Raw genomic sequence first — 27055 nt, 5'->3', positions numbered from 1 at the left:
GAGAGCTTGTTTAGAGGTTCTAGCAGTGGAGCACAGCTACTCATATACCCTTCACTGAAGACTGGCCCTCCTCTGTTGGGGATGGTCATCCTCTTCAACCAAGCATGCAGCTTTGGGAAGGACACACATGGAGCGGTGAGGGAGGAAGGGGACATCTGCCCAGACAGCCAGATCAGCTGAATCAACCCTGGTGATCAGTGGGTGGCAGATGTCACAGCCAGATCACCCTCACATTCAAGAATGTAGACTTTGAAATCAGGCAAACTGGTGTTCAAATGTTGACTAGGCTGTTCACTAGTGTGTGTGAGGTTCTGGGCAAGTTATGGAACTTCTCTGAGCTTTCATTTCTTCCTACAACAAACAGGAATAAAAAGATAATTGTGAGAAATAAATGAGATAAATATGAGATATTTTGATTCATAGTAACTTTATTATGATTCTTTACGATTGTTTGGAATTGGTGTTAGCCTTCTACTTTGTTGTGTCTTTTCTCTTCAAATTCTCATCAACTGTACTGACTTTTTCATTTCCAAAATAAAGCAGGCTCCCTGGCTCCTGTGTTGCCATTAAGTTTCACTGGATAACATCAAGATGGACTTTCTCAAGGCTATGAGGGTATTTTTGGCCACCTGTTCCCTTGCCTCAATGTTCTCATCTGCAAAATGAAAGCAGAGCTACTGTGAACTTCCAGAAAGGTGTGGAAGGTTTGCTTGGCTTTTAACTGTAAGTGCTGGCCATTTAGTTGTGTTCCCACTTCAGGATGCAGGGAAAACCCACGAGGACCCAGGAAGTCACTCTTCACTAGGTCCTTGAGGCCTTCTGGGTAATATGTTGGGCTGAGAGCTGCATTTAGACTGTCAGTCATACACTGAGATGGAAATTCTCACTCAACCTTTGAGTTTTTATGAAGCACCATGTGGGAGGCCCTCTGCTAGAAATCGACTTTGAGAAGTGAAGAAGACATGGGCCCTATCTTTAAGGAGGTCACAGTTTAATAAGGGAGGAGGGTGATGAGAGAATTCTTCCTGGAGGATGTTCCACTAGCTAACTTATGGGTAAAAGGAAAGAAATAGGCAGAGAAGAGGAGTGCTGTTTAAGAAGCAAGGGGTCCATACATCTATGCAGGGAAGTGAGAGAGAGAAAGGAGGCTGGGGAGGCGGGTAGAGAGACTGGGGGAGAGTTGGAGGGTAGAAGTAGGCAGATGGCTGTAGAAAACAGGGCTATATAGGTAGGAAAGGGTTAAGGTATGGAAAACTTTTAAGCCAAACAAAGGAGCTTGGACTGAGGGTCACGGAGAGCCACTGAAAGATTTTAGTAGTGAGTGACATAGTCAAATAAGCATTTCAGAAAGATCACTCTTACTTGCATAGAATCTATTGAAATTGGACAAGAATAGAGGTGGGGAGAAATGATGGGAAGCTGATGCAGTGATCTCAGTAAGAAATGAGGTTGGCTTGAGCGACAGCAACAACAGGAAAAGGCACAGAATTCAGGGATGTTAACAGGCAGAGTGGGCAAGTTTTATTAATCAATTTGTATAAGATTGGTGAGGGAGCTGGATCAATAGTTATACCTAGTATTCTGGCTTAGGCAAAATGTGCTGATAGCTTTCCATCAATTAGAAATTCAGAAGAAGGAGGAGGAAAGAGAATGAGTTAAGCTTTACATTTAAGTGTGAGGAATGCAGAGTTTGGGACTATGTAGGGTGAGCAGAAGTGTTCATGAGGCAGCCAGGTGGAAATGTGCATGCAGCAGACAGTAGTACTCACTTGTGGATGACAAGAGGGAGCAGGCTGCCATCAGCATCAGGTGGTGGCTAAAACCACATGCATATTGGAATGAATTCATTTGTTAAAATGAAGTTTAAACCAATTGAATGACTAAATAAAGGAAAGAAGGAAGTCACCCAGGGAGCAAGCAGAGGGAAGAGGGAACAGGGCTTAAGGTGGGAATTGTTTTCTGTCTTAGCAACCATAAACATCATCTTGTCAAGACTATTCAGTTTGGTTGTATCAGACTGAAGATGGAAAAACACTTGGTAAGCTACAGACATTATGCAATTCAACTCTCTAAAGACTGGCAGATTTTTAAAAATGCTATGTTTTGCTATCTTTGCAGCCAAGTTGAGTTGTAGCATGTTGAGTCTCAGCGATTGTATAATCTGATGGTCAAACAACCAAAACTGGTAAAACAAAACAAAACAGAACAGGCGGGTTTCCTGACTCAGTCATGACATGGATACAAACATGGCCATGAAAACTGAAAGCAACTGCCTCAGAAGTGCTGACCTACTCCACGGCTGGGCCTATTCTGCTCAGATTTGGAGACCCTTAATCCTAAAATATTTGCTGTCTTTCGAATAGCTCTTGGCAAGATGCTCAGAAGCAGTGCAAAATTTCAGTGTAAAATGTGATCTATTTCTCAGTTTCGTATTTGAGAAGCGACACTTGCATATAGGCTGCTACATGTCTCTGCTCACCCTACATAGTCCTAATCTTTATCTCCCTTCCACTTCCCAAATGCCAGGCTGGTGTCAGAATGGATAGAGGATTAGCAGGAAAATTCTCTCTCGTCAGCCCTCTTCCAACAACACCACAGAACTATTGCATATTCTACCTTTGCTGCAGGCTGAGTGGCTACTCTTCCTTTGAATAGGACTTAAGTGCGTGGCGGGAGTCATGCAGTGGGAGTTATGCAGTGGGAACCATCACTGTGTCTCAGAGAGAAGAATTCGGCCTTAAATGACGGGGCCAGAAGTCACACTTGGAGTTTCCAATTGTTCTGTTTTTCAGCCCCCCAAAAGCCTGCAGCTTTTATAAGGAGCTCTCTCCAAAAGCAAACTATACTAGTATTTTTTTTTTTTTTTTTTACTTTAAACAAGAATGTTCTTTGGTTACTCAAAAACACATGAAAAGCAAGAGGGGAAAAATGGATTGGTGCTTCAGTGGGTTTTCCATGCTTGTTTTCTGACACCGTGAATTTAATGCATGTCCAGGTGTCTGCACAAATCAGAGTAGCTAGTATAGTCTGAGCTCTGGGTTTTGTTTTGTTTTGTGCAGTTTTAAGGAACTCCAAAAAAGGAACTCAGCTGTGTTATCTCCTATAAATTCAGGCACTGCTGAGAAGAGTTTTACTTATATGAGGGTCTGGGGATCCTCTTTGGACGGATCAGTAACTCAGTAATTAAGAAATCAGTAACTCAACAAACCAGCTGATGGGTGTGTCTCATTTTTGTCCCAACCATGGAGAATAAAAATCACATCTTAGTGTCACAGGAAGTGGGAAGGAACTCTTCTTAAAAGAAGAAAGTTAGGGCCGGGTGTAGTGGCTCACACCTGTAATCCCAGCACTTTGGGAGGCTGAAGTGGGTGGATCATCTGAGGTCAGGAGTTCGAGACCAGCCTGGCCAACATGGTGAAACCCCGCCTCTACTAAAAATACAGAAATTAGCCAGGCGTGGTGGTGGGTGCCTGTAATTCCAGCTACTTGGGAGGCTGAGGCAGGAGAATCACTTGAACCCTGGAGGCTGAGGTTGCAGTAAGCCGAGATTGTGTCATTGCACTCCATCTCAAAAAAAAAAAAAAAAGAAAGAAAAAAAAATGTAGAAGGTCAAGGTGCACATCTTGGTCCAAAAGTAACAACAATGAAGAAAAACTATTGTGTCTTTTTATATGATAGGTCCTGTACTGGTGTTTTATAAGCTATGATGCAGTTATTATTACTCTCCCTATTTTACAGAAGAGGAAGATGAGGCACAGGGAGATTATTTCCCTTGCTCAGGTTCACTCAATCAGTGGAAAATGGGCTTGAACCCAGGTCCATCTGACCCCACGTCTGGGCTCCTATCCACTAAGTATACTAGAAAAGAGAAGAGTTATGTGGAATAGAGCATGATTCCATACATTTTAAATGTCTTGAACTCCCAGATTAGTAAAAGCGTTCCAGGATGCCACTTCCAGGGTAGTCTGAATGAACTGAAGACAAGATTGTATAAATAGATTCTACTCAATTAGGGCTGGCAAGAGAACTAATCACAAGTCTGCTCTGTGATCTAAGTCTTGAGTGCAATACACATAAGGAGAAATATTCTGTTCCCCAAACACACATCTCTGTCCTTGCTCTAGTGTGGTGATTATGAAAGAGAACAGGGCAGTGGCTAGAACTCTGTCAACACTGGAGATATCAAATGGCATAGCAGGAACTGCAGGAACAAAAAGCCCAGGCCCCACATTCAGTGTGACTCTGGAGAGTCACCACGAGGGAGCCAGGAGTTGAGTCATGATTGTTCCTGAGTCAGTGCAGGAATCCTGAAATAAATAGGAGCTAATGACTTCAGTGGAGCGGGAGCACCTGCGTTTTTGCTCAAAGAGATTTCCCCATTGCTTGCCATGGACTGTCCAGATTGCCTTTGATATTCCTTGAACATACCAGTCTGTTTCCACCTAATGACCTTGTTGCAACTCTTCCCAGAACTTCACCTGAAAAGATCCTTTGTGGCCTCCAGGTCATAGTTTTGATGTCATTCCTTTAGAGAGGCACTGTCTAATCAAATCAACAGCCTTTTCCCAATGCTCATGTCCCAGTCACTCTTGGTCACATAACCCTGATTTATATTTCCACAGCACTTAAATTATCTTGTTCCATTTATTTGTTTCCATATGTTTAGTATCTCTCCCCTTCCATTGGCATTTAGGCTCCATTGTTTCAGACACCTCATTTGTTTTGCTCAGCACCATATACCCCAGTGCTCGTAATAGTCCCTCCTTTAATAAATGCTCAATAAACACCTCTTGAATGAATGGATGGATAAATGAATCAATGAATGGAATAGGACTGTGTTGTTATTGTTATTATGATCATATTGTGCTACCAAGCCCTCAATGACTGGGGGAAACGTGTGGTCCTAGATGTCTAAGATCCAGACAATCCACTCAGTAACTGATTGAGAGGAGAAAAATAATAATCAGGGAGAGAGCACACCTTCGGTAGGCTGAGGCCATTGCACATGCTAAATCATGTAACTACTGCAGATGAGGAAATGTAGGCATAGCTACATAGCTGAGAAGCATAGAGAGCAGAGATGTGCACTGGAATCTCTGGCTCCAACTCTTTTTCATTGCAAATGGAAGGCTGGGGATGAGGGCCAAGTATAGTTTTAAGTATTTCAGTATTTTCCCTATTGTACAAATTGTTCATAGAAAAGTTTGGTAACTTGTGTAAAGTTACTTAACTAAGAAGTAACAGGGGAACTTCAAGATCTATGTCCCTAATGACTAGGATATAGAATCATCTTCCAGAAAAGATGACAAGGAAAGTTTTCAGAGGAGGCAGCAGAGAATCTGGGACTATCAGGATGGGGATTCTGGGAAGGACACGCCAACATTCCAAGCTAAGGATACTGCCTGAGCTAAAGCCTGCTGTGTTCTTTTCCTGCTGCCTGACATTCTTACTGATCTGTCTGAAATCCATATATTCTTGGAAACGTTGCTGCCTCTGATTTCTGTATAAATGACACAGCCGAGACTGGAGTAAACAGGATTCATGAAGGCCATTTGTTCTCCTTGAGCCATTTTATCTGTGCTGTCTGTGAACCAGACTCATAGAGTCCTGAGTGCATGGCCAGGTGTGGTCCAGCCTGGAGGTTCTGCCCTGTGAAGTGTGCAGGTATGTCTTCTGAGTGGGAAGTGGTTATAAGCACCCATTTTCATTTCATCTGTAACAATTAAATAGCCTCACAGCAGCCCCTGAGTTGCTGATGGGCTCACACCCCATTGCCATGTAATCACATCTAATCTCATTGAGCTCTGCTCAAAATAGCCATAATTGGTGGTTTTATCCAAATCAATAAAGACAGCTTCTACATATTGATTATCATCCAGGGTATAAAATCATCATCAGTTACCTGGAAAAGAGAAGCAGCCTGCCAAGGGAAAAGGTCAGATATTCCATCTGAACAGAGGAGGGAAAGGGGAGGCGGAACCAGTGAGTTTTAAGGTAATAGTATCAAATTACCTGAAAATGCACACAGTATATTCTTGTAATTTGCAACAACAGAGAGCCCAGAAATAGGTCAATCATTTAAGTGAGTCTTCAAGTTTTCTCTCAGCGATGTGCTGAGCTAGCTTGCATGAGCAGTCTTAAAGGGGCTGGAGCCAAGCTACAGAGAGCGAGAGAGCCATGGGGCTCACAACAGTGGTACAATTTCAGTCAAAGAGATGGCTCAAGCCTATTTCTTTGATCCAATTAATGATCAACAGAGATTCTCAGCCACTGTCATGAGTGATTATGGGAAAAGACAAAGGTTGGGGGTGAATAGACCTTTCCATTTGAGCACCCAGGACATGGAGAGTGGGAGGAACTCACCTCCAAAATGACTGTGAGGCATTTTCCCCAATAGCAATGGAATACGGAGACTGCCCAGATCTAAAGTTTATACTTCTAATTGCAGAATTAAAAATGAACACGCTGTTTACTTATTACAAGATAGAACTCATTGTCCCAGTCTTCTTTCTAGCAAATATTGAAACAAAATTGCATAAAATCATCCAATATCATTAATGGAAGACACAATGACAAGAAGAAAATGCACTCACAATACTGCCACTTCAACATATTAAAACTGGTCTTGGGCAATTCCTGAGTCCAGTTTCCTCTTCCGTTAAATGGAAATAGCAGGGATGACCACAAGATTATTAGAATTTGACTTTTAAAAATTCATTTATGAATGTCCTCTTAAAGTCCTTGCCTAAATGACTAAATCATTTTCATATAGCTATGATTATTATAGAAATATAAGTGGCTATCACCTTTATCCTTTCCCCTCTTAGTTCTTTCTTCATAAATATGCCATTTTAAGAGCTGCATACAATTCTGTTAAGTGAATATTTACTTAATTAATCTCCTGTTGTGAGATATCATCTTTCTACGATAGATAATATTTCAAAGAATGTCTATGGCACAAAATTTACTCTTTCTTTTGGATTATTTTCTCAATATAATGTGGAGAAGTGGGGTTTTTATGTCAAGGGTATTGTGATACCACAACCAAGGAATTAGAAAGGCTTAACCTGCCAGAAAAAATCCTATGAATGATTTTACTAGAGGGAAAACAGTCAAACCCAAAGGTAGTTTGTAATGCAAGAGTATTAGGTAGAAAAATCAGTACAATTTCCATTTTACAGATGAAGAAAATTGAGAATTTGGACAGACTGTTTAAGAATAGACAAATATTAATACAATAGTCAAGAAGTAGACACAGCCTTCGCTTACCACAGGTGTTTGTTGAGGAAAAGAGGGCTCATCAACTCTATTCTTTTTGTGTTCTGGGCTGGATGGCTGCACTGGGACAGTGGAAAGTAAACAAGATGTTGAGGGGAGGGAACATGGTTATGTAGCTTGACAGAATAGAATCTGCAAATGGCTGACTCTACTAGTAAAGATCAATTGTCACATGCCCATTATTGATAGCTAGGTTTTCATCCCTCAAAGTGGAGGCTTCCAGCCCTCCCATTTTGTGTGACGATTGAATAGGGTCCCTGCCAGGTAAAGACTTTTTTACTTCCGTGTACTTCTATGTTTTCTTTCATGGAGGTGAAAAGAGAGGTTAGATAACCTTTACCTGTTTTATCTAACTTAATTATTGCAATTATAACTTTGAATGAGTTCCTTGGGGAGATTTGGTTTATGAATAATGACTATATTTTTAATACATTGCATTACTCCAAATAAAAAAAATCAGCAAAATAAATGAACAAAATAAAATGAGATCACCAGAGGCATTTTTTTTTTGGTTGTCACTCTTCAAAGTCATGGATTTGATTGTATTTGTTTTCATAAACTAATGTATTCCTAGATGACAATATTCAATATGAACCTAGAAAGTCTGTAGTCTTCCAAATATGTGAGTTACCAACAAATAGGACAAAGCCAAAGCTGGTGGATTACTGCTACTAAGCCTAGAGTTTTATCATTAATCCTGACTTCCTCTCACTATGTCCATTTTCTCTGAAATATGGATCTATTACCATGACTTCAGTTATATTTTCTATGTAGATGACTACAGTATCCACATCTCCAGCCAGAACCTCTCTCAAGTTTCAGACTGGTAGAGATGGCCATCTATCTGCTATCTCCCATGGGATATTTCTTGAGTACTTGCAACTCAACTCAACTTTTATCTTCCTCTGTATTTTATCCCCTACTCCATCCCACCTCTAAATGCATTCCAACTGGATTCTCTTCTATCTTTGAAGTTTCTAGGAATGGCTCTATCATCCAACCAATCACCCAGCCAAACATGGGATTTATCTTTTCCTCCTTAACTTCCCTTATGTCTCTTGTTTAATCAGCCATCAAATTTATTTGCTTTTATTTTCTAAGTATTACTGTGATTCCCCCCACCACCCCACCCCAATCTCTGTAATATCTGTGCTGGTTTATTTATCATCTCAGGCCTGGGCCAGGGCAACAACTTCTTCAATGGCCCCCCTGTTTCCAGTCTTGACTCTCTTCAATCTGTCTTTACTTTGCTACCAAAACTAATAACATTCTAATAAACAAATGTGGCCATGTCATTTCCTTTCTTGAGACTTTTCAATGATTTAACATGATGTGCTAGGAAGTCAGTAAATGTGTGTGTGTGTGTGTGTGTGTGTGTGTGTGTATAAAATGAATGAATGAGTATAAGATACTGACCACACTCCTTGGCTCACAAGGCCCTTTATAATATGTCTCTGCCTACATTTCTAGTCACACTTTCTATAATTTCTAACTCACTAATTTTTATACTAATAGTTCCATAAACACATCACATTGTGTCACTTATCTGCACAGGCCTGGAAAGTTCTTCCTCATTTTCTTCATTTGGATAACTTTTTTAAGCTTTTTGGGGCTCTCACTTTATGTGTCAGTTTCTGTGTCTCATCCCTTCTAATTTATTTATTCTAACACATCTAATTATCCACACTATGCCAAAAACTGTTAGGCACTAGGAACAAAAATGGCAAAATGGCAAATTAGAGAGATAGATATGGAAGCCAATAGATATTATTCATTGAAAGAAAGGTTATAATAGAAGAGGAATACAAGAAAATGATGAACAAGATGAAGAGAAAATAGAAGATTTTAATTATTCAAATCTACCTGTGGCACTTAGGAGCTGGGAGGAAAAGAATCTCAAGCAAATGGACCAATGTGTGTAAAAACAAGGAGGTATGAAAGGGGCTGGATGGATGATGTTATGAGTTAAACCGTGCCCCTCCAACATTCATATGGTGGACTCCTAATCCCCAGCACCTCAGAATGTGACCTTATTTGAAGACAGGGTCCTAAAAGAGGCAATCAATTTAAAATGAAGTTATTAGGGTAGACTCTCATCCAATGCGAACAGTGTTACTCTTAGAGAAACCAGTTCTTTTTGTTGAAGACTAATAGAAGACAAAGACAATTAAGCAATTGAGAGCTGAGTTTTAGTAAACTCACTCTGGTGGTTGGATAGAGGATAGATCAGAGGTAGGGAAGTGGAGAGGCTGGTTGAACACCATGAGGCTGTGGTAATCCTTCAGAAGAGAGAGGTGGAAAGCTTGGCCCAACGCAGTGGCAGGGTGTTTAGAGAAGATGAAGCAGATATGGAAAATATTTATGAAGGAAAATTGGCAGCAGTTGCTGACATGACTGGATGTGCAAGTGAATGGCACTGGCAAATTGCTTTCATTGCGTTTATCCTTATATTATGAGCAACTAACTGAGCCTATGCCTGAAAGTACAAAGAGAGAAGACACAGACCAAAGAAAAAACTGAGGTAGATAATGACAGATTTCCTCCCAATGTATCTTGAGCCTTGATTCAGACCTTGTGGCACAGTCCAGACAATTGTAAGTCCTAATCCTAATGGTTCAATATTAAAAAACAGTGGGGACTTATTAAAAATTGGTTATGTATAAAGCCCACAAAAAAATAAAAGGAAACTGTTAAAAGAAGTCACCAAGAGAATAATAATAGAAGAAACAAACAAAACATCAGTGGGCTTCCTTTCTTCTGCAGACTGTACAGAAACTGTGATAGGTTAATTTACGTGTCAACTTGACTGGACCATGGGATGTACAGATGTCTGCCCGAGCAATATTTCTGAGTGTATCTATTTGTGAGGGAGTTTCTACCAGAGTTTAGCATTTGAATTGGTGGACTGAGTGAAGTGGATTGCCCTCTCCAGTGTGACTGGGAATCATCCCATTCATTAAGGATCTGAATAGAACAAAAATGTAAAGGAAGGGAGGATTCACCCTCTCTGCCTGTCTGCTTGAACTGGAGCATCGATCTTCTCCCTGCCTTGACGATCCTGTCTCAGGCCTGCAAACCCAGATGGGAATTTATACCATCATCTCTCCAGCTCTTAGGCCTTCAAATTACACCATCAACTTTCCTGGTTTTTCAGTTCACAGTGGGCAGATCATGGGACTACCTGGCCTATGTCATCAATGAATGTTTGCCAATACTTCGTAATCTTTCTCTCTCTCTCGCTACACACACACACACACACACACACACACACACAGAGAGAGAGAGAGAGAGAGAGAGAGATTCTCTTGGTTTTCTCTGAAGAACTCTAATACAAATACTCTTTCTTCATTCCTGCCTCCCTCCTTTCATTCCTCCTTTTCCTCTTTTCTCCCTTCAGCAAATAGTTACTGAGCTCGAACTTTATGCTAGGCGCTGCATTAAATGCCGGAGGTATGTAGATATAAAATAAACAGATAAAAACACAAAAATTTTTATAAGGACCTTATGATTTAGTGGACAAAGGATGTGTAAACGAAGAATCACAATCTTATGTAGTAAGAGTTGTAGGCACTCAGAGCTGATTGACCAATGCCTTGCTCTGCTTGAGAGAACTAGGAGAGATTTCTCAGAAGCTGTGATTCTTGAGCTGGATCTTGGAAAAGGTAAGGACAGGCTCAAAGGCTTGGGAGGATGTGGTATCTTCAGGGAAATGCAAACAGTTGTCTGACTACTGAATTAGGCCATCTCAGGGCAGACAGAAACCAAGTGAGAAGGTTGGAAGCGTGGTCTAGAGGCCTGATCTTGTAAGCCTGACATCTTTTCATTGAAATATTACCAGTTTGGTCCATGAGACAAAAAAAACTTGATTTCAGAGAGCAGAAAGTATTTTCCAGACTCTTTTCTCAAACATGCAGGCTTCAAAAAATAATAAAAATAGTAAGTTAAAGAAAAGAATCTAAACTCAGAGAGCTTCACTAGGGCAATAAATGCTTCACTTAGGTCCCACTGTGGTAAACTAAACAAACTTCTCCAAGGCTCTGGGCTTCAGCTTCTTTGTGAGACAGTGTTACATAGCGGAAAGGCTGTAGAATTTGGATATAAGTCAGCACTCAATGACTTACTGGCCAAACCACCTAGGATTAGTTGCTTTGTTTCCCTGAGTCTCCTTTTGCTTCCTGGGCAGTACTTACACTCCAGCCCTCAGTTTAACTTCCTTCGGGAAAGCTACAGTCACCACTGCTCCTGCTGGGCCTAGGAGGTTAGCAGTAAAATGCACATGTATAATGAGTGAAAGAGGGAAAGCGACTCTCTCTAGTCCTTTTGGGCTGGGCACAAGAGCCACCAGCCAGAACTGGCACAAAAGGTTTGGGGAATCAGAGCATGGCTACATCACCACCTTGAGTGAAGTGAATAATTCAGCTAAATGAAAGTACTCCAGTTGGTAGTTTTTGGCTACAGCAGAGCCATCTAGTCAAAAAGCATAATCCTAGGGTATGAAAAATCACAAACAATCACAGGACATTGGTACAAGGAGGAGGCTTATAGGCTGTTGATTCAAACTCCTTCATTGTACAGAGGAGAAAACCAAGAGTCTGGGAAAGCTCAGTTAACCAAGTATTATTAGGCATCCCATTACTCTTTTATTAGGAGAAATCTGGTATTAGGAAAAACTCAACTTCACCTGAGCAACTGGTTTGGTCCTTATCTTTTGGGTATGGAAAACCTGATTATAGATTGTGTTGCCAGATAAAATACAGGACATCCAGATAAAGCTAAATTTTTGATAGACACTAAATAATTTTTTTAGTATAAACGTATCCTTAATACAGCATAAATATAGAATACTAAAATTATTCATTTTAATCAGAAATTCAAATTTAACTTGGCTTTCTGTTATTATTTTTCTGTATCTGGCAACCCTAATTATAGAGTGTCTTTTCATCTCCCATCTTTGCTCTGACTGTTAGGAAGCTTAAAGGCAAATGTATCATCATTGGTTTCTAACAGTACTTTATGGTATGCACTTGGCTTTATCTTGTTTGTTTATTTTCCATTCACCCTTTTCTTCCTTAAAAAAATCTAGTTGTTACAAGTATCTCAGTAAGCAACATTAAAAACTTTGCTTGGATATTAACTTAAAAAACACCCGCATCATGGGGTACTAATTAAGGGCTATACTTTGTACTCAGTTCTGCAGATGTAAATATAAGTAATACCTTCTGTCCAATCTCAAAGAGCCCTACTCAAGGCGGGGTGAGGGGGAAGACAGTTGTTTATATAAGTAATCAAAATGCAGAGAGATGAATGATGAGGTCCAAGGTCACACAGCTAGTTGGTGTCAGAACCAAGCTGTGTTTCCTTACATTGCATTCCATGTAGTGGGCTAGTTCACAAGAACTTTATTACCCATATCTACCTAAATACCTATGGGACAGTTCATAAGGCACTGATCATTTGGCCTTCTCAGCACCCATCATTTTTCTAGGAGTAGCATCCCTTTATAGAGGCAATTGCTCCTTCTCTTCCTCAAACTTTTTAATATTAGTAGGATCTTCCAATCAGTGTACTTCTCCATGACCTCAGATGTTTGATTCAGGGTGTGGACATGTGACCCAAGCCAGAGTAGTCCTTCCCCAGGAATTCCCAAATTGGAACAAGACAAAACGCAGTCCCTCTCTGGTGGCAAAGATGGAGATGAAAATATAAGCAACAGCCATATCCCTTGCAGTGTGGAGGAAGCCAGGCTGAGCACATAAAGTTAATACACAAAGAGTAGCAGAGACACTTGCAGCATTCATGTCTTTAATTTCAGCTGTTCTCAAAGCTATGCTGCAAGTCTCCTCGATCCTTCTAGCCGAAAATAATTTCAGTCATGTTTTTGTCTCTTGCAACCAAAAGGGTTATGGCTAATAGAGATTATTTGAGCTGAATTACTATTGGCATCTTCCCAATGGGCTTTCAGAATAACGTGGCTACAGCACAGTTTACACAAAGCTCATTCTGTGTCTATGCAATGCAGAAAAGCTCCTGTTGCTTTAAAGGTACTGCTAAAAGCAGTATTTTTCCAGTCAGCTTCCAAGACACCGTCAAGATGCTTTCACTTATGACAGATTTGTATCTAGCAAGATCAACCAGCAGCATGGTGGCTTAATGCTAAATAGCCAATCCGACTTCAAAATCTCCAAACTAGCTGCATGCTGCTGTTGTCATTGCTCCCATTTTAAAGATGGGGAAATTAAAACCTGGAGAGGCAAAGGAGATTGTTCGAGCTCATACATATTTGGCTAAGTTTATTCTAGAATCTATGTCTCTTGTCACTTAGAATATTGCTTGTTCCACTATAGTCCCTCTTAAAAGCTGCTATCATTTTTTTAGGATCTTCAATCTGGAAACAAAAACCCATTGATTATGACAACATAAAAAGAGCAAAAACTTCTCGGACTTTATGGTTACATATTAAAATTAGTCATTTGGGGGAGGAAACCTTAAGAAAGTTGTTAGACATAATATACACTTGAGCATCCTCATTTTGTCTATACATCACAATCCCTTGTGAAGCCTTTTAAAAATAAAGATTTTTGAGTCACCTCTATTCCCACAAAAACCTACTGAATGAGAATGTTTGGGAGATGGGTACCAGGTTTTCACATATTTAAAGAACTCCAAAGATGATTTGGATTGAACTGGTCTAAGGACTAGCATTTAGGATCAGTAATGTAGATTTCTTTTTTTGGGGGGGGGGGGTTCTATATCCTCAGCTTTTAATTAACAACATTTAGAAAAAAAATGTCTCTTGGTTGGATTGATATAACCATTTATACAACCAGTGTAGACATACTATTTTAGCAATGTTATACCTCATTCATTCAACCAATATTTACTAATTCCCTACAAGTTGCTGGGTTCTGCACAAGCCACTTGAATTCAAAGACGAGTCAGATGGAAACACTGCCATCAAGAAGCCTTGAGGGACAGATAATAGATGAGTATACATGATATTTAAATGAGATGGTGATGTCAGTGTACCATGGGTGGGTGTTCCAGGGAAGAAGCTGGTGAGAATCAGGGAGGGTTTCTTGGGAGAGTATTTGAAGTGGGCCCTGAAGGGCAGGTAGGATTTGGACGTGCAGATGAGAGGAAGATCAATTCAGGCAGAGGAAACAGCACGAGCCAAGAATAGGAGCATGGAAAGAAGAGTAGTAATAATAATAATAGCAGCAAGCAATTATTGAGCACTTGCCATATATGCCAATTGCTGTTGTAAGTGCTTTGTGTGGGCATCTCATTCAATCCTCACAACAAAGCAATGAAGTAGGTACTTCTATTATTCCTCATTGTACAGATGAGAAAACTGAGTTACAGATAGGTTTAGTAATTTGCCCAAGGTCCGGTGCCAAATAAAGTAGGTGGGGGGAAGGATTTCTATTTTGTTCAATACGTTTTTGGGGAATGAGTGGATATTTTAATCCAATACTATCATTTCAAAGATGTGGAAACTAAGGTTCAGAAAGGTTAGGATCACTCAACTGGTTGGTGGCAGTGTTAGAATAAGAGTCATTTTAATGCATTTTCCATTATGCCAAGCATGCAGTTTGAGACTGAGAGCAAAATCTTAGTTTATCATTTTCTCTTAATCAAAAATTATTTTGAGGAACTGTGATATCTTGAAAAGTAGCTAAACCCAGAGCTGACCTCTAACCAAGATACAGCTTTTAAATCAGGAGGACAAATCACAAGGGAGAGGGAAGTAAAGCATGGTAGAGTGGAACTTGTTTTGGACAAGTCTTATCTATAAAATGTTCTCATCTATAAAGAGATGAAATTAGACAAGAAGTTTCCTAAAGGTCCCTCTATGTTGGCTATTCTGTCTGATCCTAGGCAGGGCTTGAAACTGAGATTATGTCTGTATAAGTCTCTAAGTTTAATGGACTGAAATATAGCCAGCAATAAATAATCATGCTCTAAGAAAACTACATCTGGAGGCCAGAAAGCAGCTGTTAGGTAAATGGAGAGGGTAGCATTTTTTGAGTTTTTGTTCTTCACTTACTGTTTCAGATGATGCTGAGAAAGTCACTTGATGCATTTATGACAACTTCCAGGACCTAATCCATTTCCTCCTCCCAAAAAATAGGACTTGGCAGGAGAGAGCATCATTTTGTGTGATGCTGCAAACTGAAGAAAAGACAGAGTTATCTTTGGTTGAGGCCACCTGGACACTTCTAGCTTATTGTCTATTGCTTCACCCTAGAGAGCATGCCCCATCTGACCTGAGTTGAAAGCATTCCCTACTTTAAGTAGCAAGATAGGTTCATGTGTATTCCCTATGTTGTGCTGCATTTTTTTAAGTAAAATAAATTTTAAAAATACGAGAGTTGAGTGTTGCTTATAATTCATTTTGACTGATGCCATCGCATCTAATGCAATATTTAGCTGTTTTACCTGTTTAGAAGCCTGGGAAGAGCAGTGATCCTGGCGAACATTCTCCATCTATTGTAGAACAAGATGGATGGAGAACATTTTTTCCACACAGCAACAATGATTACACTTTAAATTTATACAGCACCTGTCTCTGGAGAGTCTCAGAGAGACTTTGAGAATATTTTTTTCATTTCTCATTTTAAGAAGCCCATAATGTCAGTTAAAGAGCTCGCTTGTCACATGCAGACAGTGAGGCATAGAACTAGCCTCCGGATTTCTTGAAAATTCTCCAGTCTGTAGTTTCGTTGCTAAAGCCAAGGTTGCCCCTGGCCCAGGCACTAAAGAACAGCACTGATTTATCGAGTCCCTGAATTTTGCACACATTGGCAGCTCTCTGGTGAATGCAAAGGCAAGAAAAGATCGTTGCTCTTAAGTTTGTTAAAATATCAGAGTCAATATTGAGCATAATTGGAGAAGAGATTTATAAATATGGAAAGGAGAAGTCTAGAGAGAAACCTGAAGTGTTAGATTGGAACTGGAGATATAGGAGTAAACTCATAGCTTTGTTTTAAAATATGTATATATATATATATATACACATAGATGTAGAAATAGATGTAGATGTGTATATATATGTATGTATGTATATGCATGTGTGTTAATGTATGTATATACATATGCATATATTTCTTACTGCTGAAAGGACCTAAAAACAATGCCATTCCAGTAGCAATGTGCACACCCAGCTCCCATATCTTGCTTTCCAAATATAATTTTTTGCTAAAAGGAAACAAGGTCCCATGGAAAAAGGGTTGATTCCAAGGCTGAGGCAGGAAAAGTGTAAGATGAGCTCAATACATTTTTGGCACCAGAAAGTAGGAAAATAGAAAAATGCTCAAAGATTATGGTAACAAGTCAAAGGAAATAAGAGTCAGGTTGAAGGGCTCCTGCTGGCCAAATCTAGGACAATTTAACCATCAAAATAAATAATGATTGTAACATTTTATGCAACCACTCGTTGCATAAAATAGGAATCCTTGAGTTCATATTGATGACAGAGAAGAGAGAGAGAGAGAGAGAGAAAGCTCTTCCTTATAGTTCCAGTACAACTTTATTTACAAAAATAGGCATTGAGCTGGATTTGGCCTATGGGCTGTAGTTTGCTGACCCTCGACTAAAGGAAGCTATTGAAGACTTTGACCCTAAAAATGGCATCATCAGAATTATTCCTTGGGAAGATACATCCAGCTACTGGATAGAAAATAGATCTGAGGGAATAGCATAAAAGTGGAAAGAAAAACTAGGAGGCTGTTGCAATGGTCCACATGTTTGCACCATGGAGAAACCAACACAGCTTTTATAAGCCAAATATACCTGGGAATTTGGCCTCACAAACCTTAGCTGGCACACAGCTGGGTCTGTCTGTCCTTAGCTGACCTTGATTCTCACCATCTTGCCAGTTTAGCCACTCTGAAATCTTAGCCATCTCTGAAATCCTATGTCAGAGTTTGTAAATCATCTTGGGAGCCCAATTATTCTGTTTCTTTGCTCTACAGTGTTTTTGATTTCGAGAGCTAAGTCTGTACTATTTGTATGAGAGGAAAAAATCAATAGAAAGAGAAAGTTTAATAAAAAAATACATTCTCCATTGACTTTAATTAACTTGGCCTTAGGTTTACAACTTTGGCAAGTATGGAAAATGAAAAAGAAGAGAGAAAAAACAATCTCATATCTCACCCTATAACACAAAGCTTTTTAAGAATAAAATCTCAAATTGAAATCTGAATGTATCAGCAATTTATTTGCCAGCAACAAGTTGAAGAAAAAGGATAAAAAAGAAAAGAAAAGAAATTATCTTATAGGATGTAACAAAGAACAGGCTGGCACTTTTAACTACCGTGATAAATGGCCAAACACCAGAATGAGGCCAATGGTTTATCGATGTCATAGAACACTTGCATGTTCTTCCAGAATCAAATGGTCATGGCTTTGGTGTCTTCTCCAGTCTCATGACTTAAGATCCATAGTCTTTGAAACCTGTTGATATTTGCTAGTTTTAGCACTGAAGCTTTCTGCCAGGGAACAAGGTTCTCTCTGGAGGAGTAATGGTCAGGAGGAATGATGTGAGTTTCTGTCTCCTGCCAGGTGTCTGCAGAGAGAAACCACGAATGCATGGATATTTCACAAAATTTCACACCCATGAGACTTTTCTGTCATTTGAAATGATGCAGGCTATTAGTAGACAGGTACAGTAATATAGTATATAAGTACACATGCACACACGCATACAGGATGCTACACATATTCCATAAATTCACATGTGCACTCAATTGCACAATAGATACATGAGTGAACATCTGTTAGCATAGATAAAGCATATATCTGCATAATCAAATAGATGGTGTCATGCAAATATAACATATTTCTCTATACATTTACAATAGGCATTTATATGAAAATACATGTAAGTCTAAAAATACATTTAAGAGTAAGAATACAAACACATCCAGGTATGTGTACCATACATATACACACAGCATCTATATATTATATCCATGTGAGTTACATGATCTGGTCCCCATCATCCCTGACTATTTCCCCTATGACTGTAATATTTCTCCCTCCATCATTATATTCCAAACTATTCCCTGCTGTCCCACAAATGTCAAGTACATTCTCACCTTAGAGTTTTTTGTACTGGTTGCTCCCTGTAAATGAAATACCCATATCAGATCCACCAGACTATGGATCTTAGGTCATGAGACCAGAGAAGACACCAAAGCCATGAGATATCATGAGGACTATTTTATCACTTCTTTTAAGTCTCTGTTCAAATATTAGCTTCTCAATGAAATCTACATAACCACTCAATCATTCTATTTAAAATTGCAGCCCACTCATTCCAGCCCATGCGCTTATCTAAATTACTTTATTCTAGAACTTATTACCTTATAAGATATCATATAATTTACTTATTTATTACATTTACTTTTTATCATTACTCTCCTCCCCTTCCATCAACCCCCGCTAGCTGAAATGTAAACTCTAGGAGGGACAGGGCTATTTTTCTGGTTTGTTCATGAAACTATATTTGTTCACTAATGTTCTAAGCAACTAGAACAGAGCTAGGTTCAGAAAACATTTAGTATATATGTGTTGAATGAATGAATGAATGAATTGATATATATGAATAAAATGTAGATATATATATATGTTTGCCGAACCATGTCTATATATCATGAGTGGCAACATTTATTCCTATAAACATTCCTATGGTTAAATGTAAGCATATATGTGTTCATATTCAAAGGAACTGAGACGCATTGGTAAGGGCTGTGTGTGCGTGCGTGTGTGTGTTTGTGTGTGGAAAGTATCTGCTCCTGTTGAATATGCTCAGCAACTCACACTGAAATGTGAAAGGAGTGAGTCTCAGTGACTCCCTGGGCACCCTAGCTACAGTAAACTATCACTATAGTACATAGAGAGATAAGTCCAAGGTGGCTAGAAGTTTTGGGGAAAAAAAACTACACTGGACGCTGGGAGATAGATTTTGGACTCTGAGAACTATGTTGGTTCCCAGAACTTAAGTGTCAGGAATGAACTCTGTTCTCTATTAAACTTGATTAACAAACTAGTTCAGAATTTCAGCTCTGAAAACTTTACTATAAGGTGAAGGAGAGGGACAAGACAGAATAGTTTTGATTTCTTTAGATCTGGGCTCAAACATACCTCTCTCTTTCATGATTTTCATCAGGCTTGTCCTAGGGAATATGAACTAGCTTTACAGGGAAAGTTTCAGGTCATAAGCCATGACTTTTGGAGATCGGTGAAAATATAAAAAGTCACATATTTCTCTTCTCTGCTTTCCCCTGTTATTGACTGGATGTTTGTGTCCCCTCAAAATTCATATGTTGGCTGGGCGTGGTGGCTCATGCCTGTAATCCCAGCACTTTGAGCTAACATGGTGAAACCCCGTCTCTACTGAAAATAAAATTAGCCAGGTGTGGTGGAGGGCGCCTGTAATCCCATCTTCTCAGGAGGCTGAGGCAGGAGAATCTCTTGAACCTGGGAAGTGGAGGTTACAGTGAGCTGAGATTGCGCCATTGCACTCCAGCTTGGGCAACAAGAGTGAAACCCTGTCTAAATAAAATAAAATAAAATAAAATTCATATTTTGAAACCTAATCCCTCATGTGATGGCATTTGGAGGTGGGGCCTTTGGAAGGTAATTAACGTCATAAGGGCCCTGCCTTCATGAACAGGAGTAGGATACTTATAAAAGTGGTCTCTGCTGGGCGCGGTGGCTTGCGCCTGTAATCCCAGCACTTTGGGAGGCCGAGGCGGGCGGATCATGAGGTCAGGAGATCGAGATCACGGTGAAACCCTGTCTCTACTAAAAATACAAAAAATTAGCCTGGCGCGGTGGCAGGCGCCTGTAGTCCCAGCTACTTGGGAGGCTGAGGCAGGAGAATGGCGTGAACTTGGGAGGCGGAGCTTGCAGTGAGCCCAGATCATGCCATGGCACTCCAGCCTGGGCGAGACTCCATCTCAAAAAAACATTAAAAAAAAACAGATCTCAAGAGAGATCCCTCACCCCTTCCACCATGTGAAGACACAGCAAGAAGGCCCAGACCGGAAACCAAATCTCCAAGTTCCTTCATCTAGGACTTCCCAGACTCCAGAACTGTGAGACATAAATCTGTTATTTATAAGCCTCCTAGTCTATGTTATTTTGTTATAGCAGCCCAGAGGGACTCACACATCTTTCTTTTTCTTTTTCTTTTTCTTTCTGGTTTTTTTTTTTTTTTTTTTGATGCAGTCTCCCTCCCATCCTGCAGGCTGGAGTGCAGTGGCATAACCTCAGCTCACTGCAACCTGCAACCTCCACCTCCCAGGTTCAAGCAATTCTCCTGCCTCAGCCTCCTGAGTAGCTGGGATCACAGGCGCCCACCACCACGCCCAGCTGATTTTTGTATTTTTAGTAGAGATGGGGTTTCACCATGTTGGCCAGCCTGGTCTTGAACTCCTTACCTCAGGTGATCCATCCGCCTTGGCCTCCCAAAGTGCTAGGATTACAGGCATGAGCCACTGAGCCGAGCCAAGACATCTTTCATCTGTGTGTGTGTGGTGTGTGTGTTGTATGTTATAGGGTAGGGAAATGTTTTGGAGATATGTTGGTTTTCCACTAATATAAAAAAGAAATCAAGTTCAGATCTGAGCTTCCACAAGCAGGTGGATAGAGACAGCCCATTTTGAGACTCAGAACACCTGTAAGACTCCTGTGACTTCTTAGGGACCATAAGAAATGGAATTGTCCTATCTGGCTTCCTGACTGCCTTGTAACTCCTCTGTAGAGATAAGGCACATTTCCAAGTCCTAATTTATTTCACATACATTGCTCTCTGACCTAAAAAAATCTTCAAAACATTAATAAGACATAAATACAGTGACCATGTAATTTATTGTCCAAACTGAGACACTTCTGAGAGTAAAGGAGGTGTTATTACTGGTTATGTGTCTGCATCATGTTCTTCCTTCCCCTCATCTTGCCTTCCTTCTTTATTTATTTACATTATTGAGTACCTACTTTGTGCCAGCTACTGTGTAGGTCCTCCCTAAGGCACACAATGATCTGCAAAAATAACACTATCCACCCTCATGCAGCTTGCAAGTTAAGGAGAAAGTTGCAGACACATTCTTTTAACACATAGTTCTTGAGTATCTACTACATGTCTGGTGCTCTTTTAGACACTGAGTACCACACAATGATCAAGATAAGTAAAGTTTCTGCACTCACGAAACTTAGAGAGGAACATAAACACTGCATAATTATGAACTATGATTAATTCTCTGAAAAAGAAGTATACAATGCTAGGAAGACCAAATAACACCCAGCCCTAGAGTGTCAGTTTGGCATGACTATTCTGAGAAAATGATGTTTGAGTGCAGATGTGTGCAAGGGTTAACTAGATGAAGGGGAGTAGAAGGGGGGAGAGAGATTTTTTCAGGCAGAAGGAACAGCATGTGCAAAGGCCCTGAGGCAGAAAGAAACATGGCATCTTCAAGGAGCCAGAAGACAGCAGTATGATTGGAGCACAGCTGCAGGGTGGAGGGTGGAGGGTGGAGGTGCAGGTGGAGGTATGTGGATGAAATGAGATGAGTCTAGAGGAGGCAGGGAACAGACCTTGTAGAATTTTTTAGGCCAGGGAAAGACCCTACTTTCCACTTTGGTTGCCCAGGGATGTGGCAGGTCCTGAGATAGTTCCTAGGGTATGACAGCAGGGAGGAGGCCAGCAAAGCAGCTGCATAGAGTGCTTAGGAAGATGATCTTGACACATGCAGTCAACTGCTTGATAAGACACAGAACAGTCAGATGTTTTCCTATGTGGTCACACATGGAAAAGGAAGTGCAGTGAAAACTGGTGGGACAGAGGTCTGTGGTCATGATAAAAAGATGTGGTCTCAGATGAACTGGCATAGACCACATCAGAGGGTACTGTTTATACTTATGCATTTATTTAGTTTTATTTGTTGAGTCTCTGTAATGAGCCAGAAACCTTGTCAGTCATTGAAGAATTAACCATTACCATAATAGATGCTATTTCTGCACCAAAGTAATTGTACGTTACTTGACAGACTAGGTCTATGTACCATATTTTAAGAGGGACTGTGAAAACTAGAGTCTAGACCTGATAGAAGTGATAAGATGTCTAGACATTACAGCCCATGAAGAGAGCTGAAGATTAAAGGTCAACATGATAATTGTCTTCCTAATGTCCCTAGAAGAGAGTGCAGAAGTATTCTGTTTTATTTTAGGAGATGGGACTTGAAGTAGGGGAGCATTCTAAAGAGGTCTGTCCTGGTATGTAAAATAAGAAGACTCTTTTCATAGATAGAAAAGCCTTGGGATGCAGTAAGGTCCCCATTCACAGGAAATGCTTAAAGTCTGACCTAGTGACCATCCATGATAGATGCTGTAATAGGAACTGCCCGTAGGAAAAGAAGGTGGTCTGGAAATTTAGTCTACTAAGGGACACAGACATACACATATAACGCAAAGAATGAAATCCAATAGTGGGGAGCAGTGAGGACGGATATTTAATAGTGCCAGATGGAAGGCTCAAGCTTCCTGGTTGTACTCTGGCTCACAGAGCCTTGCAGGTAGCAAGACGTCCTCTCAGGTTTGGGAACAGGAAAGTACTCTGGCCAGATGTTCTGCTGCTCTATTAGCTCCTACTCGGCTGGTCATTGAGATGCAAATCTCTTGGATATGACACCTTTCAACTATAAAATTCCTTAGTTTTAAGCCTCAGATTTTACCAGCTAATGTTTAAGCAGTGGATTCTGCTCCTTAATGAAAGCCTGATGATAAAGTTCATTGGAAATTTTTGTTATCTTTGGTACTATTCTTATCATCCAAGGCTAGCCGTTGTGAAGGAAATATGTTCTGAAGTCACTTTGGGAAGACAAATTCTTCCATCCTTTTTAATGGAGATCTGGCAAGGAAAAGAATTGCCATTGTTAAAAGCATTTACTGTTTATGTGCAAATTTTAGACCATTGGACAAGTGTAGCTATTTTTACAGATATTGCCATTTTAGAAATGAGAAACCTGATGTTTAAAGGAACAAGAGTTATGCTCAATAATCTGCAGAAAGTGTTTGTATTCATCAGGGTAGACTAAATTATGTGGCAGTAACAAACAACCCCAAAGTCTTTGGGACACCAAATAATAAAAGTTTACTTCCCTCTTATGCCACTTGAATGTGGGATTGAGAGTCCCTGGGCGGCTGGCTCTGCATCATCATGTTCCACACCCTGGGGCCCAAGCTAACAGGGAAGCAAGAATTGGCATATTGGGTATCATAACAGCAAAAGAAAGAGAATGCATCTGCTCTTAAATCTGCCATTCAGAAGTGACTCGCCTTACTGTGTTCACATTTCATTGGTCAAACTTAGGCTGCAGCCCAGGAGCGAGAACTAGACTATCTGTGCACAGCCTTAGTGACTGCCATAGTGCTGGGGGGTGGGATTCCAACTCATTACCTCTGTTGCAGCAAATTCATGTCCTTCCCACTGAGTTCATTGCCTCTTCATGCTAAGTATGGAATCAGGACTGAAGTTGGCATAAGCAATTCAACTAGCTGGAAAAATCCTTCATGGATTTCTTGACACTCATCTTTTCATCTTTTGGTTTCTTTTATTTTCCCAGAGCCCAGCCTTTTGGACATTAACATAAGTTAGTTTCCCCTTTCATGTGGCAGTGTGGTCTGGCAGGAAAACACTGGACGGGGCTCTTCTGAGAAGGTTTAACTATTAAAAACCTTGTTATGTTTTCTCAAATGAATTGTTCAAAGATTTACCTGGAACACTAGTTCAAAGGAATGATAGTTATTCTCTCCACAGAGGAAACACATTCCATCTGCCACTGAAACATCCTTCCAGCTCTACCATCATCTTGCTCACAAAACCCTGAAACATTGTCCCTTACTGTTCCCAAATGCCATTTTTGATCCTGTGGACCCTGTGTCTTCAAGAATCTCTAGTCTGGGCTGCCTTGCTTTGTGTTTTTTAAAAAATAATATGAATTATTACAGACAAGAGAATCCTAAAGCCTCTCATTCCTCCAATCAATTAGTCCCAGTATTTATAGTAGCAATGACAGTGAGAGAAACAGTGGCAGCTGAGAGAAATCAAATGTTTGCTAAGAACTTACACAATGAAAACAGTAAGTAAGCAAGAGAGTATTGCAGCAAAACCAAAAAATGTGAATGGCAATAATTTTAGCTTGAAGCTCCTCTTCCTTTGAACCTAGGGCATATAACTAGAAAATTTATAACCAGTGTCCTCTTTGATGCCCTGGATATCATAGATGCCTAGATGAGATGAGTACATAGAATTGTCAAGTAAATAGATGATATGTGTTTGTTGCACCTTAATCTATGGCACCTTGTGCCACAAAGCGCCTTGTACTGTTCCTCCACAATGAGGAGGAAGAGCAAACATAAACCAGTCAGGGTCAGTGCTGGGTAGTCTACATATATTAACTTATTTAATACTATGATCTCCCTGTAAGTTAAGTTTTACTATCCAATGAAGAAGTAAAATGAAGATCAAAGAGATTAAGAAGCTTGCCTAGGGCTACACAATTAGCAGAACAAAAATTCAAACCCAGATCTGGCTGACTTCAAAATGCAAGTTGTTTTTGTTAGTTTGTTTGTTTGAACACACATTGCTGTATCTTGCTGGCCATAGGCTCATCCCTGAGAGGGCTAGCCAACTATTTGATCAAAATATAATTTTCTAAAGAAATACCAACAAGGCTTAAAACTGAACAATCTCATCATGCAAGAGGGCCCAATTCATTTAATGTGGCTGAAGCTTCAGTGGTATATTGTGGCATTCTAAATTCAGGTGATCATTTGCTACAAAGGAGGGGCTTGGAACAGGATCTCCACACAGGTTCTGTTGTGAATGTATGTAGTGCACAAACTACACAATTTTATGTGGCAGTTTTGCCTGGAAAATGATTGTAAAATGTGGGCAGCATTTAGCTTTTCAGGGATGGGTGCAGACTAGAGCGAGCAAGGTACCAGGACTCAGCCAAGCCTTTTGGGTTGAGAGCTGGACTCTGTTGCCAACAAGGAGTAAAGTGATAATGAGGGAAGAGAGTCAAAATTCCTTCATATACACTAAGTAAATACATGTAGTATAAGAACCCAACATTTTAGATGGTAGATCAATCATTGCTAAAAATGGGAATGTTTACTTACTTGTATCTGTAGATGAGACAATGGCCAAAATAGATTATTTGCTAAGCTTCTTGGATATGGTGACATCTGAACTTAATCTTGGAGGACATGTGTGAGTTAGGTGTGAAAAGTTGGGAAAGACACTTCAGCAAAAGTGAGAAGTATGTGCAGAAGCACAAAAACAAAGAAAGGACACTCCCCATTCCAAGAATATGTTGTTCAATATGACAGAAGGAGGTTGTGCTGAGGCATGACACTAGAAGGGAGGCAGGAGGCAGATCATGAAGAACCTTTTATGCTATGCAAAAGAATTCAAACTTTATCCAAGGACAACAGGAGGCCAAGTCCAAGTTTCAAATAAAACAGTAACATAATCGGATTTGTGATTTATGTAGACACCCTCACCATAGAAAGCTAGTTGTTGGAGATGGGAGAGAACACAGACTGGGACAGGGAGACCAGTTAGAAAATTTGTAGAAACCCAGCCCCCAAATGGAGTAAGGCAATGGGTTATAGGTAGGAAGAGAAAGAGAAGGGCGAAATAAGAATTTAAATCATCATCTCATAGGCTCCGATGCTTCATAGGTAGAGAGTAGAGGGTTCAAAGATGAATCCCACATGTCTGGCTTGGGGGAATATGAGAAAAGTGGTACATTCAAGCAAATAAAGGAAAAAGGAGGCCGGGCACGGTGGCTCTCACCTGTAATCTCAGCACTTTGGGATGCCGAGATGGGCAGATCACCTGAGGTCAGAAGTTCAAGACTAGCCTGGCCAACATGGCGAAACCTCGTCTCTACTAAAAATACAAAAAAATTTAGCCAGGTATGGTGGAACATGCCTGTAATCCCAGCTACTTGGGAGGCTGAGGAAAGAGAGTTGCTTGAACCTGGGAGGTGAAGGTTGCAATGAACTGAGATCGTGCCACTGCACTCCAGCCTGGGTGATAAGAGCGAAACTCGGTAAAAAAAAAAAAAAAAAAAAAAAAAAAAGGAGAAGGAGCAACTTGGAGGATGGAAGGAGGGAATGTGTTAAGTTTAGTTTGGGGCATGCTAAACTTCCTTGGGGTTCTAGAGTGGATATGTACCATAGGAAGTTATGCATATGAGTCTGTCGCCCATGAGAGAAGTATGGAAATTTGTATCCCTAAGATAGAGTTGGGATTTATCCAGGCACAGGCCATGGTTGAAGCCACAGCAGGGGTGAGATCATTCAGGAAAAACATGCAAACTGAGAAAATGGCCAAGAACATGACCCCAGGGAATACCAGTGTGTGCAATATGGGCAGAGAAAAAGAATTCTGGCAAAGGAGTTATAGAAAGAATGGTCAGAAAAATAGGAGAAAGGCCAAGAGAGTAGAACATGATGGAATGCCAAAAGAAGACAGAGAGCAAGATCCAAGTAAGGAGCATGCAACATAATTAAAGGTTACAGAAAAGGCAAGTAATATAAGGACTTAACAATTGCAAGTGAAGTTGATAGGGGCAGAAGCCAGACTGTCTGGAACTGAGTAAGAGATGAAGACATTGAGTATAGACCAGTCTGGTATTTCCCAACCTTTCTAAGTATAAGGACTTTTTTTTAAAACGTAAGTATGTAAATTCTCACATAA

General features: G+C 40.2%; 1 long non-coding RNA gene across 2 annotated transcripts in view; it reads right to left on the bottom strand.

Moving 5' to 3' along the window:
• Window positions 1–520: 520 nt before the first annotated feature.
• LOC101128024 (uncharacterized) overlaps window positions 521–27055 on the bottom strand; it is a 63546-nt gene continuing 37011 nt past the window's right edge. The window contains exons 4-6 of one of the 2 annotated variants that reach the window (XR_008668249.2): window positions 17594–17845; window positions 15326–15450; window positions 521–655 (exon numbers count right to left, since the gene is read on the bottom strand). This is a non-coding gene — a long non-coding RNA (uncharacterized lncRNA). The remainder of the gene's footprint in view (window positions 656–15325; window positions 15451–17593; window positions 17846–27055) is intronic. The other variant, XR_008668248.2, reaches the window with a different exon arrangement.

This window comes from Gorilla gorilla, chromosome 13 (genome assembly GCF_029281585.2).
Source record: "Gorilla gorilla gorilla isolate KB3781 chromosome 13, NHGRI_mGorGor1-v2.1_pri, whole genome shotgun sequence".
Taxonomy (NCBI): Eukaryota; Metazoa; Chordata; class Mammalia; order Primates; family Hominidae; genus Gorilla; species Gorilla gorilla.
Note: the sequence above shows the minus strand (reverse complement) of the source record. Positions and strands in the feature narration are given on the sequence as shown.